Here is a 17,283-nt window from a genome sequence, read left to right on the forward strand (position 1 = left end):
CTGCCAGGAAGTCACGAATCCAGTTGCACAACTGAGGCGATACTCCATAGCCACGCAATTTTGTTAGAAATTACTTCTGAGGAATGGTGTCAAAACTTTCTGGAAATCTAAAAATATGGAATCAGTTTGACATCCCCTGTCAATAGTGCTCATTAATTCGTGAGAATAAAGAGCTAGTTGTTTTTCACAAGAATGATATTTTCTATATCCATGTTATGTGCCAGTAAATCATTTTCTTCGAGGTAATTTTCGAACAGAGAATATGTTCCAAAATCCCACTGCAAATCGACGTTAGCGATATGGGTTTGTAATTCAGCGGAGTACTCCTGTTTCCTTTCTTGGGTATTGGTGTGACTCTTACCATTTTCCTGCTTTCAGGAGCGAATCTTTCGGCGAGCGAGCGGTTGTATACGATTGTTAAGTATGGAGCTATTGTATCAGCATACTCTGAAAGAAATCAGACTGGTATACAATCTAGACCAGAGGCCTTGCCTTTATTAAGTGATTTTTAAGCTGCTTCACTACACCGAGGATATCTGCTTGCAAAGTTACTCAAGTTGGCAGTTGTTTTGAATTCGAATTCTGGAATACTTACTTCGTCTTCTTTGGTGGAGGAGTTTCGGAAAACTGTGTTTAGTAACTCTGCTTTAGTGGCAATCTCATCAGTGACATTACCGTTCTTATCGTGCAGTGAAGATATTGATGACATCTTGCCCCTGGTGTACTTTACATGCGACCAATATCTAATTTGCATTTTCCGTCAAAGTTTCGTTGTGGAAACTATTAAAAGCGTCTAATACAGAATTTCGCGACGAATTTCCAGCTTCTGTAAAATTTCACCAATCTTGGGGAATTCCGTTCTTTTAAATTTGGCATGCTTTTTTCGTTGTTTCTGCAACAGTGTTCTGACTCATTTAGTATACCGTGGGGGATCAGTACCATCTCTCATCAACTTGTTTGATATATATCTCTCATTTGCCGTCGATATTCTTTCTTTGCATTTTATCTGTTTCTTTTCAAAATATATACTTCGAGTTTGTTTTTGGTGGGTTTGGATGTTGCGGTAATCAGTCTCGCTACAACAACTCTGTATCCCTCATGATGCTGAGAGGCCATGTATGTTATCACAGTCTTTTACATTTCGAGTCTGCTCTTGAACTACACACATCAAAAAAGTTTTGCATCACCCTGGTTCCCAGAACTCCTGAAGATAGACGTTGACTGTGGATATTGTGTCACAGACACATTCCCTTTGACTGTTCAGAGATGTCACTAAACCCGCCCAAAGATGTAAACAACCATGCATGAGTAGCGCCTATTAGAAGGAGGGGGATCCGACAGCCGATCAGTTGCAGTCATTTCACCAAGAAGGAGGTACACGGCTCGTATTATCCGTAGTTCACCGTAGATGACATGCGGCGCTCAGGCCGCCTAAGGGCTACTACCGCAGTGGATGACCGCTACCTACGGATTATCGCTCGGAGGAACCCTGACGGCAACGCCACCATGTTGAATAATGCTTTTCGTGCAGCCATAGGACGTCGTGTTACGACTCAAACTGTGCGCAGCAGGCTGCATACTGCGCAACTTCACTCCCGACGTCCACAGCGAGGTCCATCTTTACAACCACGACACCATGCATCGCAGTACAGATGGGCCCAACAACATGCCGAACGGACCGCACAGGATTGGTATCAAGTTCTCTTCGCCGATGAGTGTCGCATATGCCCCCAACCAGAGAATTGTCGGAGACGTGTTTGGAGACAACCCGGTCAGGCTGAACGCTTTAGACATACTGTCCAGCGAGTGCAGCAAGGTGGAGGTTCCCTGCTGTTTTGGGGTGGCAATATGTGGGGCCGGCGTACGCCGCTGGTGGTCATGGAAGGCGCCATAACGGCTGTACGATACGTGAAAGCCATCCTCCGATCGACAGTGCAACAATATCGACAGCATACTGGCGAGGCATTCGTCTTCATCGACTACAATTCGCACCCCCCTCGTGCACATCTTTTGAATGACTTCCTTCAGGATCACGACATCACCTGACTACAGTAGTTAGCATGTTCTCCAGACATGAACCCTATCGAACACGCCTGTGATAGATACAAAAGGGCTGTTTAAGGACGACGTGACCCACCAACCACTCCGAGGAATCTACGCCGAATCGCCGTTGAGGAGTGGGACAATCTGGACCAACAGTGCCTTGATAAACCTGTGGATAGTATGCCACGACGAATACGGGCATGCATCAAAGCAAGAGAACGTGCTACTGGGTATTAGAGGTACCGGTGTGTACAGCAATCTGGACCACCACCTCTAAAGGTCTTGCTGTATGGCGGTCAACATGCAATGTGTTGTTTTCATGAGCAATAAATAGGGCGAGAATGATGTTTATGTTGATCACTGTTCCAATTTTCTTTACAGGTTCCGGAACTCTCGGAACCGAGGTGATGCAAAACTTTTTTTGATGTGTGTAATTGTTCAAAATAATTTTCTGAGAAAGCATTCAATAGATTTGCAGACGACGTTTTATGCCTACCGCCGGCTTTAAACATGTATTTTTGCCAACATATCGTGAGTAAATAGAAGTCACCACGAACTATAATTGTATGAGCGTGGTACCTATTTGAAGTAAGACTCGAATTTTTTTAACTATTCAGCAACCCTTTATTCTTTCATGTTCCGTGCTGCTCTGTCCTCTTATTTTGCCTTGCCGCTGTCTCGTGCTAACGCCGTTTCTTTCCTTCGTTCCGACACCTCTTCCTGCTCGCTCCGTTTTCGCGCACGATTTACTCCTGTCACTGTTGGGTTCCCTTTCGTGTTTCCCTTATCATGGCTCTTTCCACGCCAGAACTTTCCCCTCTGCCGCTTTTCCAGTAATGGTGTCAAAAGGTGTTGCGTTTGACTCAAGATACCGCTCGCTTGGGGCACCACATTCGGACGCGAACGCCCCCACTTGCTATGGATGGAAAGGCACAGCTTTTGCCTCATGCTCGGAACTCCCTGTTACTTCAGAGCCTCTCGTCCGTCCCTATGCCCTCCCAGCACAGGACTCAAGACCGCTGTCCCCACTTCCTCCAGAATTTGACAACTCCTCAGACTCCTGACTCGCCTTCCTTGCTGCACTGGACCATCTCTCTCACATTTCTGCTCTTCCCGATGTTTCTCTCTTGGTCGCCTCTGTTTCCAACAACTTGTCACTCGTCATCAATAGTGTAGTTGCGCAGCAGTGATGCTTTTTCCTATGTATGCGCTATATGTTATATTTATTTACTTTCAGAGCCAATTGCCAGAGCCTGCATTATTCATAAAAACCTCTGGTCATTCTGATAATCGATATTATCTTCTGGCGTTGCTTATTTCTTATAAACAATCGCATCATCTGTGAACAGTCTTGAAGAGTTTCCGACGCTTTCTACTAGATCATTTACATACATTATAAACGGTAAAGGTCCTGTCACACTTTCTTGTGGCAATCCAGAAATTACATTTACATCTGTCAATTTTGTTCCGTTAAGTGCGATGCGTTGTTTCCGCAAGGAAATCTAGAATCGACTCGCAAATTTGGTCCAATACTTGCTACGCTCGTATTTTTTTCGCTAAACGGCAGTGCGGGACGGTGTCAAATGCCTTGCTGAAATCAAGGAACACGGCCTCAACCTGAGCGCCATTGTCAACAGTGTTATGGATCTACTGGAGGAACAGAACGAGCTGCGTTTCACAAGATCTCTGTTTGTGGAACCCTTGTCAGTTTTTATAGAAATGATTTTAACTCTCCAAAAACGTCATAATTCTTAAGCATAAAATATTTTCCATAATTCTGCAACAGATTGACGTCAACGATATAGGCCTATAGTTGTGTGCATCTGTTCTACGACCCTTCTTGCTTTTTTCCAGTCGCTAGGTATCTTTCATTGCTCCAGCGATATACGATAATCTGCTGCTAGAAGGGAAGCAAGTCCTTTCACGTAATCTTTGCAGAATCTTATAGGTACATCATCGGGTCCTGTTGCCTTTTCACTACTAAGCGATTGTGGTTGCTTTTCTATTCTACGACCGGTTATCTCAATATCTGCCATTTCGGAGTTTGCACGATGATTGAAACGAGGGACCGTGTTACAGTCTTCCGCGGTGAATTCAGTATTTCGGCCTTCTCTCTGTTATCTTCAGTTTCGATGCCAGTAGGGTCACTGACTGAATGAATAGAGGCTTTCGAAACGCTTACTGATTTTAAGAAACGCCAAAACTTCTTAGCGTTTTTACTCAGATCGACTGACAAAACTTTCCTTTCAAAGTGATTGAATGCTTCGCTCGTTGCTCTCCTTAGGCTCATTTTCACTTTGTTCAGCTTTCGTTTTTCAGCTATGTTCTGACTTCTCTTGAATCAGATATGAAGCTCTCTTTGTTTACATAGCAGTTTTATAACATGCTTATTAAACCACGGTTTGTCTTTCTCATCCCTTAAGACCCTGCTCGGAACATACTTGTCTAAGGCATACTGAACAATACTTTCGAATTTTTTTTTTTTTTTTTGTTTGCTCTCCACATTTTTGTCCTCGGCATTAAATATTTGATGCTGACTATATACGTACTCGGCAATTTATATCCTGTCACTCTTTCTCTTTTCCTGTCTTTCTTTACTTTCCTTGTAAAATCCATAGTCATAGTTGCTATCACAGTGTTACGATCACTGATACGGTCCTCTACGTTAACTGATTCGACAAGTCAGGTCTGTTTGTTGCTAGGCTATCTAAAACGTTCCCTTAACGAGATGGTTCTCTAATCATTTGCTCGAAGTAATTTTCGGACAACACATTCAGAATAATGTCACACGAATCCCTGTCTCTGGCACTAGTTTTGATGGCTAACTCTCCCAATCTATACCTGGCCAGTTGAAGTCACCCCTTATTACAACGGCTTAATCAGGAAAATTACCAACAATTTTCTGCGATTTCTCACTGAAGCGCTTTACCACTACAGCTCTTGACCCAGACGGTCCATAAAACCATCCGATTACGATTTTTGGATGACCTTTGATCCTTAACTTCACCCAGAGTAATTCACATTCGGGATCCGGGATAACCTCGCTAGATATTACCGAATACTTTTTGCAATAAATACGGCGCCAGCACTGGCGAGTAAACCAATCCTTACGATAAATATTCTAATCTGAGCTTAGGAATGCTTTGCTATTAACTTCTGGTTCCAGTTAACTTTCTGTACTTAATACTACACGAGTATTATTATCTTCAATAAGCGATACTAATTCTGGGATCTTTTGTTGGAATCTTCGGCAGTTTTCTATATCTGATCTGCAAGGACAAGCATTCGCTGGGAACATTGTGGCTGATGTAAATTCGATTCGGTACCCGATAGTGGAGGTCTAGAAATTCGCATCTGAGCCGTCTAAGCTTCTACTCCAAAAACCGTGATCGACCCCGCTACAAATAGTCGCCTTAGCCTGCACCCCACGTGTACCTTCACCAAATCAGCCAAAAATTACTTTATAAATGAAACCAGTGCATATACATGTAAGAAAATAAAATGGCTGTGTAAATACACCAATAAAAATTGTAAATTATTGTAAATAAGAAAAAATTGCGTTGCAAGCAAACACTGTGTGTGTAGTAAACAGCTATAATTCATAACAAATAACAACAAATGACTGTTAAACAAAATACACCAGGTATACAACAAACAGCCTTGTAAATAAAAAGTTGTTAGTAAACAACATATGATTGTAAATAGTACATTGCAAAAAACCAAATTATTAACATTAAACTATTAGTTAATTTATTAGATCATTATTATTTCCAGACCCTGTCACTGTAGAATTATTGTGAATAATAATTTATTTACAACAAACCTGAACCTATCCCCCATAATGCACAGACCTTGACTGAAGAGGTCTACACACTTTTGCTAATTATGTAGGATGATAAAGGGTAAGGAGAGCTCGAATCTTATTGCTCCATGGGGTTTCCCGCTATTTTAATGGTCTCCCATTGAGGGTCTCCAGCCAATTTTGTCACGTGACTAGGATAGTGTACCCTACTTTACTTGCCTAAGATACATGGGTATGGCTGGGGTTCCTCTGGATGACCTTGAATATAACTACACAATTGCCTAAAGTGTGTGGGGGTTCCCCTGGATGACCTTGAATGAACCACATACACGTGCCAGTGATACCCTGGGGGAGGGGAGTGGGGGATGACCTTGAATATGTCATCCAAATGTCTAACCTGACACCGAAGTCCTTATCAATGACCTCGAGATAAGATTGTTATCGAGTCCAGAAATCACCCTGATGACCTAATGCTGTTAGCGCATTGTATAGTTCGCTGATGATATAGCATTTAGCTGTGGCACTGCAAGTCACCATGTTTACCTAGTAACTTACAGAACTTTGCTGTGGGTATAGTCACTAGTGTATTTAGCTTCACTGCTCCGTGATGACCACCTTTAAGAGCAGACGCAAAAAAAGGACAGATTTTTCAAAGTAGGCATTTTTTTATGGTGCCAAATCCAATCATGATTTGTATTCATCTAAGTGTTCTTTTTGCGAATATCATTTTCAACCACCGAGCGAGGTGGCGCAGTGGTTAGCACACTGGACTCGCATTCGGGAGGACGGTTCAATCCCGCGTCCGGCCATCCTGATTTAGGTTTTCCGTGATTTCCCTAAAATCGCTCCAGGCAAATGCCGGGATGGTTCCTTTGAAAGGGCACGGCCGAATTCTTTCCCCGTTTTTCCCTAATCCGATGGGACCGATGACCTCGGAGTTTGGTCTCTTCCCCCAAAACAACCAACCAACCATCTGGCGCTGCAGTCCGGAACCGCGGGACTGCTACGGTCGCAGGTTCGAATCCTGCCTCGGGCATGGGTGTGTGTGATGTCCTTAGGTTAGTTCGGTTTAAGTAGTTCTAAGTTCTAGGGGACTTATGACCTAAGATGTTGAGTCCCATAGTGCTCAGAGCCATTTGAACCATTTTCAACCTTCCCTCCCTTATGATAAAAATGGGGAAATTTGTATTCAACAGGAAGTTGCTAGTAATTTTGAAGTACAGTGGCAAGTACTCCGTATGAAGACTTAGTCCAGATATAGAGATCAATGTCGTTCTCATAATTAATTCTTGAAACTGAAGTATGATCTGTACGTAATGAAGCTACAAAGCAGCTGATCTGACAATCTTGGACCTGCGACTTTTCACTCGTTAGAGGCTCTGAACCCTCAACATGTTCATCTGCTCCTGTACCTGAAAAATATCTAGACTCATAAACGTTATGGGTTAACGCTTTCGCCATACATTCATACATGTACATGTTGCAGTTAGAAGGCCCAAGCAGCTTCTGGCATTAATGAACGCTAACTCGCCTTGCTAGACGGCTAGCGGCCTACATGAAAGCCCAGAGTTTATTGCTTATGGCCAAGAACGCACCCAGAACTTTTTTCTGTGGAGGAGGTTAAAAAAAGCTACGCTCTATATCCTGCATCTTTGGAGAATATTACGGTTTCTGCGACACAATTACTTACTACTTCTGTTTCCTGTTTAGAATTAAAAGTACGCCAGGACGTATTTTTTCTTTTGAAGTCTAATTAAAATGTTGGTTAATCTGGTTCCTCAAGGCCAACTGTAAAAATATCAATTATGTATATCCAGTGAAATGATAACAGAATTAATCAAAGCGACTATCCCACACCGCGGTTCCAGTTGCAGGTTGCCTAACTAACGACTTCCAGGAACAACAAAAATTTGATTTTCAATACTTCGCGTAATTAGAGACCGAATTCAAAAATCTAAAATGCTGTCATATCTACTCATTAAGAAGTACGATCTTCTTTTGGAAGTGTAACACAATAAGACAAGTATTACAACTAAAAAATGTGTGTTTGCCTTGAGGTAGAGTAACTGATGAAGCACAAATACCCGGGCTTTATTCATCCAGTATTTGAGAATGAGACTTCCAATAAACTTTACACATAATTTCAAACCTTTAAAAAACTTTTTCTCGCAGTTTCTCGTTGACAGTTTGACAAAATGATGCAAGGAAAAAAGTTTATCACTTACTACATTTTCGCTGTTCATGCAGCAAAACTTCAGCATGTGGCGTGACATTTTAATTAATTACACTACTGGCCATTAAAATTGCTACACCAAGAAGAAATGCAGATAATAAACGGGTATTCATTGGACAAATATATTATACTAGAATTGATTGACATGTGATTACATTTTCACGCAATTTGGGTGCATAAATCGTGAGAAATCAGTACCCAGAACAACCACCTCCGACCGTAATAACGGCGTTGATACGCCTGGGCATTGAGTCAAACAGAGCTCGGATGGCGTGTACAGGTACAGCTGCCCCTGCAGCTTCAACACGATACCACAGTTCATCAACAGTAGTGACTGGCGTATTGTGACGAGCCAGTTGCTCGGCCACCATTGACCAGACGTTTTCAATTGGTGAGAGATCTGGAGACTGTGCTGGCCAGGGCAGCAGTCGAACATTTTCTGTATCCAGATAGGCCCGTACAGGACCCGCAACATGCGGGCGTGCATTATCCTGCTGAAATGTAGGGTTTCGCAGAGATCGAATGAAGGGTAGAGCCACGAGTCGTAACACATCTGAAATGTAACGTCCACTGTTCAAAGTGCCGTCAATGCGAACAAGAGGTGACCGAGACGTCTAACCAATGGCACCCCATACCATCACGCCGGGTGATACGCCAGTATGGTGATGACGAATACACACTTCCAATGTGCGTTCATCGCGATGTCGCCAAACACGGATGCGACCATCATGATGCTGTAAACAGAACCTGGATTCATCCGAAAAAATGACGTTTTGCCATTCGTGCACCCAGGTTCGTCGTTGAGTACACGATCGCAGGCGCTCCTGTCTGTGACGCAGCGTCAAGAATAACCGCAGCCATGGTCTCCGAGCTGATAGTCCATGCTGCCGTAAACGTTGTCGAACTGTTCGTGCAGATGGTTGTTGTCTTGAAAACGTCCCCATCTGTTGACTCAGGGATCTAGACGTGGCTGCACGATCCGTTAGAGCCATGCGGATAAGATGCCTGTCATCTCGACTGCTAGTGATACGAGGCCGTTGGGATCCAGCACGGCGTTCCGTATTACCCTCCTGAACCCATCGATTCCATATTCTGCTAACAGTAATTGGATCTCGACCAACGCGAGCAGCAATGTCGCGATACGATAAACCGCAATCGCGATAGGCTACAATCCGACCTTTATCAAAGTCGGAAACGTGATGGTACGCATTTCTCCTCCTTACACGCGGCATCACAACAACGTTTCACCAGGCAACGCCGGTCATCTGCTGTTTGTGTATGAGAAATCGGTTGGAAACTTTCCTCACGTTAGCACGTTGTAGGTGTCGCCACCGGCGCCAATCTTGTGTGAATGCTCTGAAAAGCTAATCATTTGCACGTCACAGCATCTTCTTCCAGTCGGTTAAATTTCGCGTCTGTAGCACGTCATCTTCGTGGTGTAGCAATTTTAATGGCCAGTAGTGTACTTCTTTACTACGAACTCTATTCACAACGCAGTTTGCAGACAGTATTGACATACACTGATGAGCCAAAACACTATGACGACTGCCTACAGCAAGGTTGAACGCGTCCTGATGGTGTTGCAGGCACGTGATGCAGTTAGGAAAGAAGGTAAGCGGAACAGAGCGGAATGGGCAGTCGTTGTAGCGAAGATATGGGCTACAAATGCAGAAAAGAGGGCACGTTGTTGTGGCGCTGCGGCTGGAAACGAGAATCTCTGAAACGGCGAAGCTGGTCGTCTGTTGACGTACTGCAGTCGTGAGCATCCATGGAAAGTGGTTGAAAGATGGTGAAATAACGAGTAGGCCATATGGTTTTGGACGAGCACGTCACATCACACAACATAGAGATCGGAGGATTACCCACTGTGTAACCCAGGACAGTCAGATTCCTATGTGGCAGATCTGACGACAGCGTACAATGCTGGTGCAGGTACAAGTGTTTCTGAGCACACCGTCTACAAGTCGACCTCCACATCACACGACCCCTATGTTTTCCTGTACTGACCCAATGGCATCATCAATTACGACTGCAGTAGGCACAGCATCACTGAGTTTTCACAGTATATCAATAGAAATGTGTCGCCTGTCGAACGAACCGCACTTCTTCTTACACCAGGTCGCTGGTTGTGTCCTTACACGCCGTCATTCAGGCAAATGGCTGCACGAAACATGCACTGCGTCGCAAATACAGGCCGTTGAGGGCAGAATTATGTTATGGGGTACATTGAGCTGGGCTTGCATGGGATATGTGGGTGTAACCGAAGGAATCATGACAGCAGTGAACTGCGTAAACATTATTGTGGATACCTGCATCGCTTCATGCTTGGTCTCCCCCTACGGCGATGACATCTTCCAGCAGGATAACTGTCCGCGTTGCAAGGTCAGAATCGTTCTACAGTGGTTTGAGGGGCCTTACAGCAAACTTACATTGATGTCTTGGCCAGCAAATGTGCCTGATCTGTACCCACTGGAACACATATCAAACGCCAGCTGCGTGCCCGTAAACCGCTGTGAGCGTGTGGTTCAGAATGGCTCTGAGCACTATGGGACTCAACATCTGTGGTCATCAGTCCCCTAGAACTTAGAACTACTTAAACCTAACTAGCTTAAGGACATCACACACATCCATGCCCGAGGCAGGATTCGAACCTGCGACCGTAGCGGTCACGCGGTTCCAGTCTGACTGTGAGCGTGTGAGTGCTATTCTGTCATTCTGCGCAACAGATTTATCTGAGATGTACCCTTTCCCCTGTGGCTCCTGCAAGATGCAATTTCCACCCCCACACTACTACAGAAATCAGACAGACGCTCCTAAAGTTCTAAAGAGAAATGCCTGAAAAACTTTCAGCAATAAATATCTTCTGGAGTCGTCTGCTGTAAGGAAGTGACACAAAAATTCACAAAATTTCTTATGTAACTAGTGGGATACTTGGGTACTGGAGTAGTGCTAGTTAGTGTAAGAAAAACATGAAACTAACGAAAATTATTTTTTTTTTTTTTGCAAAAATTCTGAGAAATCACAATGGCACTTTTAGTTATGAACTGAACAAGTTATTTCCAGGTTCTTTTCAGAATGTGAAGTTACTTCTTAAGGATAGGACTCGCTAATGAATTTTCAATACAAAGTTTAAGATTGTTATAGACTTGGCAGAATGGCTGACAGCCGCACCTACTCAACTTGAATAATTATCCGTTAGAATGTTGCTAGGTACGGTCGAGGTTGTCGTGTGTGAAGTGCAGTGAAGTGTACTGTTGTGGAGGAAATATGTGGCTCGCAAGAGTTGTAGCGCACAATACCGTAAGCTGCGATGACTGCTGTCTGCGCCGCTCGTTGCTGACAAATAAGATAACTCTCGTTCTATCTGGATTGACCTTCACCAATCAAACTCTCCCTACGCCTTGATGAAGTCAAGGACTCCTATTCGTCCCTAGTCTAACTATTGGCGTGGTACATTGGTCAGATAACCAGTCCACCGTGATGCCACTCAAAAATTCACTCGGAGGCGTTTAACTATAACTCTGTCCAGTCACACCGCACAATAAGTGTGGCGGCCAACACAGTGAACAATGCTTAATTGCAAGGACTCAATATAGAGTTGCACTCCGATTCGCTCTCGACAGAGGTGCTCTCCCAGTGAAGTACTGAGGAGAGACTTGTTCCTCGCTCTTTGAGTACACGTACGAGCGCACACGCTCTCGTTACGTGTTCTCGCTCCAAGAGCGACAACGAAACGACCCCTCTCCATGCCAGACGTGAAGGGGTATATCTTTCAGTCTCTTCCATTACCCCTTCAGCTCAAGGCGTCAGGAATATCGTCTGCCAATCAGCATTGCTCTTCTAAAACAGGCAAATGACGTTTCGTTTAAGGCGACCAATCAGGAAATCTGTAGCATCGGCGTTTGGCGTTTGCTGTCTCCCTGTGAAAACCTCTGAGACTGCATGCTATGTTTGTAAAGAATGTGTAGGCTGGGCGCTCCCACAAAATGTAGCGGAATTTGCTTTTAAGCCGAACATGGGGTCGTTCTCCCTTTCACTCGGGCAAATGCTGTCTGCTCTACGGGCAGTCGCCGGCCGACGTAGATAGGTTGACTCGTCCTGTGAAGGGACCAGCCTCCTGGCGTGCAGTTTGCCTCTCCCAAACTAAAACCTTTTGTGACCGTCGTGTCTTGAATGTGTGTGTGTACGCCAGCCTCAAGTATTTCAACCTTGGTGCGCACTTGCAATTTACTTGTTATCTGCATATGGTTTACATGAATTGATACAATATTGACTTTATCTTTTCGAGTTTGAGTTCGAATGAAGCGTCTTGATGTGTGGAATATGATTGTGAGGGCGGAATATGTAAGCAATGAAGGTCAGGAGACCACGATGTCTTACACCACCATCCCGTAATTTGCGGGAACTGCTTGACCACTGCATAGACATCTGGTGAGACATACTTCTGGAACCCCGTCAAGGACTTGTAGAACCAAGCATAACCTCTGTTGTACTGTGTTTTAAAAGTGGAGCAACACGCTATCAAACAGGTGGTCATAATGTTTTGGCTAATCAGCGTATACCACTGAATGCACCTGCATAATTATATTACTGAATGACATACAGGTCAGGAGAACGACGTCATAGATATACATGTGATTGAAAAACTAGCTTCTGCTAAAAACGGGGCGCTAATTACGCAGAATATATTCATTCAGCACTTAGCGATTTCCAACAAACTTTAATCATAATTTCAAACTTTTTCTCGCTTATATGCTTAACGTCAAACACACTGTAAGATAAAAAACGACGCACCACGAAGGAATTATCCGAATGGGACAAAAAACGGTAATTGTGATGCACAAATACAGATACATAAATGATTACGCGTTCAGAAAAATTGGATGATTGGAGAAAGAGCTTCACAAATTGAGCAAGTCAGCGATGTGTAGGTTCACCTCTGGCCATTATGCAAGCAATTATTCAGCTTGGTATTGATTGACAGAGTTGTTGAACGTCCTCCTAATAGATATCCTCCCAAATTCTGTCCAACTGGCAACTTAGATCGTCAAAATCCCGAGCTCATTGGAGTGCCCTGCCCATAATGCTCCAAACGTTCTCAACTGGGGAGAGATCCGGCGTCCTTGCTGGTCAATTTAGGGTTTGGCAAGCAAGAAGACAAGCAGTAACAATTCTCACCATGTGTGGGCGGGCATTATCTTGCTGAAATATGAGCTGAGGATGGGTATCCCTGAAGGGCAACGAAACGGGGCGTAGAATATCGTAGACGTACCGCTGTGCTCTGAGGCTGGCACGGATATCGATCAAAGGGGTCCTGCTATGAAAAGAAATGCCACCCCAGACCGTCACTCCTGGTTGTCGGGAGGTATGGCGGGTGACAGTCAGGATGGTACTCCACCACTGCCCACGACGTCTCCAGATACGTCTTCGCTAATCATCGGGGCCTAGTTCGAAGCAGGACTTATCACTGAAGACAATTCTACTCCAGTCAATGAGATTCCAGGCCGAGGCGTGTCTTGAGACGCCCCGACAGAGGTGGAATACCAACCTGACTGTCACCCACCATATGGCCCAACAACCAGAGTGATGGTCTGTGGTCCCAGTTCTTTTCATATCAGGACTGCCTTGATCATCAGCCGTGACATCCTTACAGCACGATATTCTATGATCCATTTTGTTACCCTTCATGTGAGCCATCCTGGGCTTACATTTCAGCAAGATAATGCCCGCTCGCAAACGGCGGAAGTTTCTACTGATTTTCTTCGTGCTTGAAAACCCTATTTTGCCAGCAAGGTCACCGGATATCTCGCCAACTGAGAAAATTTCGAGCATTATGGGCCGGGCAATCCAACCAGTTTGGGATTTTGACAGCCTAATGCGCCAGTCGGACAGAATTTGGTACGATATCCCTCAGGAGGACGTTTAGCAACTCAATCAATGCCAAGCAAATAAGTGGTTGCAAAGGGTCAGGGATGAACCAATGCGTTATTGGCTTGCTCAATTTGTGAAACTCTTTCTCTTGAATAAATCATCCATTTTTTCCTGAAATTGTAATCATTTCTTTGTATTTACATGTACATCAAGTCTCCCGATTTCCGTCCAGTTCGGATAATTCCTTCGTGGAGCGTCCTTTTTTTTCTTAGAGTGTAGTTAACACATTAACTCACATGTAAAGTAATCAGGCATTCAAAGCTGTTTTATAGATGGGAGTAAGTTTCTTTGAAGAATTGAGGGTTCAAAATGGTTCAAATGGCTCTGAGCACTATGGGACTTAACTGCTGAGGTCATCAGTCCCGTAGCACTTAGAACTACTTAAACCTAACTAACCTAAGGACATCACACACATCCATGCCCGAGGCAGGATTCGAGCCTGCGACCGTAGCGGTTGCGCGGTTCCAGACTGTAGCGCCTAGAACCGCTCGGCCACAATGGCCGGCTGAAGAATTGAGGGTTTACTAGTAAACAGTAATGTGAATGTTACAGGAGTCTTGCTCTGTTGTACAGTGACATGGGCATAACATTCCTAGATGTCACATGTAAATACGTACATGTGTGCTAGAAAATTTCCACAGAGTTGTGAAAGAAAAGGAAATTACAAGAGAAATGGAAACATTCAAGGAAGATACTTTTATTTTACATTAAGTACACGCAGCTATATTTATGAGGATTATGTAAACAAAGTTACAATACACACGTCTCACTATACGATGCACGGTCATACAGATGTACGGAAAAATTCAAGGGAAGATGTGCTATAATTGGCCCAAGAAAAGTTATTACATCGACAGTAAGACCGCCCACGAAAACTCACTTTTCACTGCCTAAGCAAATAAAACTAATTTATTCTGATCAGTTAGTTTGATCCATTTACCACCTGAAGGTGATTGGTGATCATCGAAATACTTTGTTCTTATCAACTAAAGCGGCTGATGCAGAAATACTTTCTACTTTCTAACTCAACTTTACAGCATTAGCGAACACGACGAGAACGTGTAAAAAGCGGTGGGTAATCTCAAGTAATGTTACTTTAATAACCTAAATTCTAAAATTAAGTACCACAGGAACGAAAAGTACTGGTCCACATAATACCTAAGGAGCCACTCAACATGTTGATATTATTTTTGAAACTCGTTTCATGAAGCACAAAACTGAAAAAGTCAAAACTTTCAAGACGAACTGTTTGGGTAGGTTACTGAATTCTGGGCGGCTGTCTAACAATTCTAGCAGTGACACTGATCGGTGCAAGGCAGTTCAGTTGGTGCCGTACCGACGACGCGAAGCGAGCGCTGCTGTGGCTGATCGGAAAATCCGGCTAATACAGGGTTATTACAAATGATTGAAGCGATTTCACAGCTCTACAATAACTTAATTATTTGAGATATTTTCACAATGCTTTGCACACACATACAAAAACTCAAAAAGTTTTTTTAGGCATTCACAAATGTTCGATATGTGCCCCTTTAGTGATTCGGCACACATCAAGCCGATAATCAAGTTCCTCCCACACTCGGCGCAGCATGTCCCCATCAATGAGTTCGAAAGCATCGTTGATGCGAGCTCGCAGTTCTGGCACGTTTCTTGGTAGAGGAGGTTTAAACACTGAATCTTTCACATAACCCCACAGAAAGAGCATGGGGTTAAGTCGGGAGAGCGTGGAGGCCATGACATGAATTGCTGATCATGATCTCCACCACGACCGATCCATCGGTTTTCCAATCTCCTGTTTAAGAAATGCCGAACATCATGATGGAAGTGCGGTGGAGCACCATCCTGTTGAAAGCTGAAGTCGGCGCTGTCGGTCTCCAGTTGTGGCATGAGCCAATTTTCCAGCATGTCCAGATACACGTGTCCTGTAACGTTTTTTTCGCAGAAGAGAAAGGGGCCGTAAACTTTAAACCGTGAGATTGCACAAAACACGTTAACTTTTGGTGAATTGCGAATTTGCTGCACGAATGCGTGAGGATTCTCTACCGCCCAGATTCGCACATTGTGTCTGTTCACTTCACCATTAAGAAAAAATGTTGCTTCATCACTGAAAACAAGTTTCCTCTTCCATGAGCTGTTGCAACCGCGCCGAATATTCAAAGCGTTTGCCTTTGTCATCGGGTGTCAGGGCTTGTATCAATTGTAAACGGTAAGGGTTCTGCTTTAGCCTTTTCCGTAAGATTTTCCAAACCGTCGGCTGTGGTACGTTTAGCTCCCTGCTTTCTTTATTCGTCGATTTCCGCGGGCTATGCGTGAAACTTGCCCGCACGCGTTCAACCGTTTCTTCGCTCACTGCAGGCCGACCCGTTGATTTCCCGTTACAGAGGCATCCAGAAGCTTTAAACTGCGCATACCATCGCCGAATGTAGTTAGCAGTTGGTGTATCTTTGTTGAACTTCGTCCTGAAGTGTCGTTGCACTGTTATGATTGACTGATGTGAGTGCATTTCAAGCACGACATACGCTTTCTCAGCTCCTGTTGCCATTTTGTCTCACTGCGCTCTCGAGCGTTCTGGCGGCATAAACCTGAAGTGCGGCTTCACCCGAACAAAACTTTATGAGTTTTTCTACGTATCTGTAGTGTGTCGTGACCATATGTCAATGAATGGAGCTACAGTGAATTTATGAAATCGCTTCAATCATTTGTAATAGCCCTGTATTTGGCGCAGAATTAGGACAAGAGAGGAAACACAAGACACTGGTACATTCTCCCAGCCACCCTTGATAATGTGGCTTGGGAAATACTGAAGTATAAATGACAAAATCAACTGACCACGACTCTAAATTTGCATGCTTAACTTTGGCGCAGATTGCAAAAAATTTTCATTTGATTTTAATTTAGCTTCGCCCTTTAATCAGCCTTTCAAAGTAAGTGATCTGCGCGCTTGCAGGACATTGGCTTTATTCTGGATACCGTTGCAAAGGTAGTGAAAGATACAGCGACATATACGATTATGGACAAATTGGAACACATGCCGGTACAGAACTTTGGTTTAAGGGTCACAGTTGCTGAGTTGATTACAAGGACGTTGTTACACGTTGTGTTGAAGTGTGAATTGTCCTGAATAGATTAGAAAGTACATATTCCGGCAAATATTTATGGAAAAAATTAATATTTTCGTCTAGGAAATACATGATGTTAGACATTGACTAACAGCACTTCATTGCTGAAAATGCAGCTACAGAAAAGAAATTTCAATGAAACAGACCTGATGGTTTAG

Source organism: Schistocerca cancellata, chromosome 4, assembly GCF_023864275.1.
Source record: "Schistocerca cancellata isolate TAMUIC-IGC-003103 chromosome 4, iqSchCanc2.1, whole genome shotgun sequence".
Taxonomy (NCBI): Eukaryota; Metazoa; Arthropoda; class Insecta; order Orthoptera; family Acrididae; genus Schistocerca; species Schistocerca cancellata.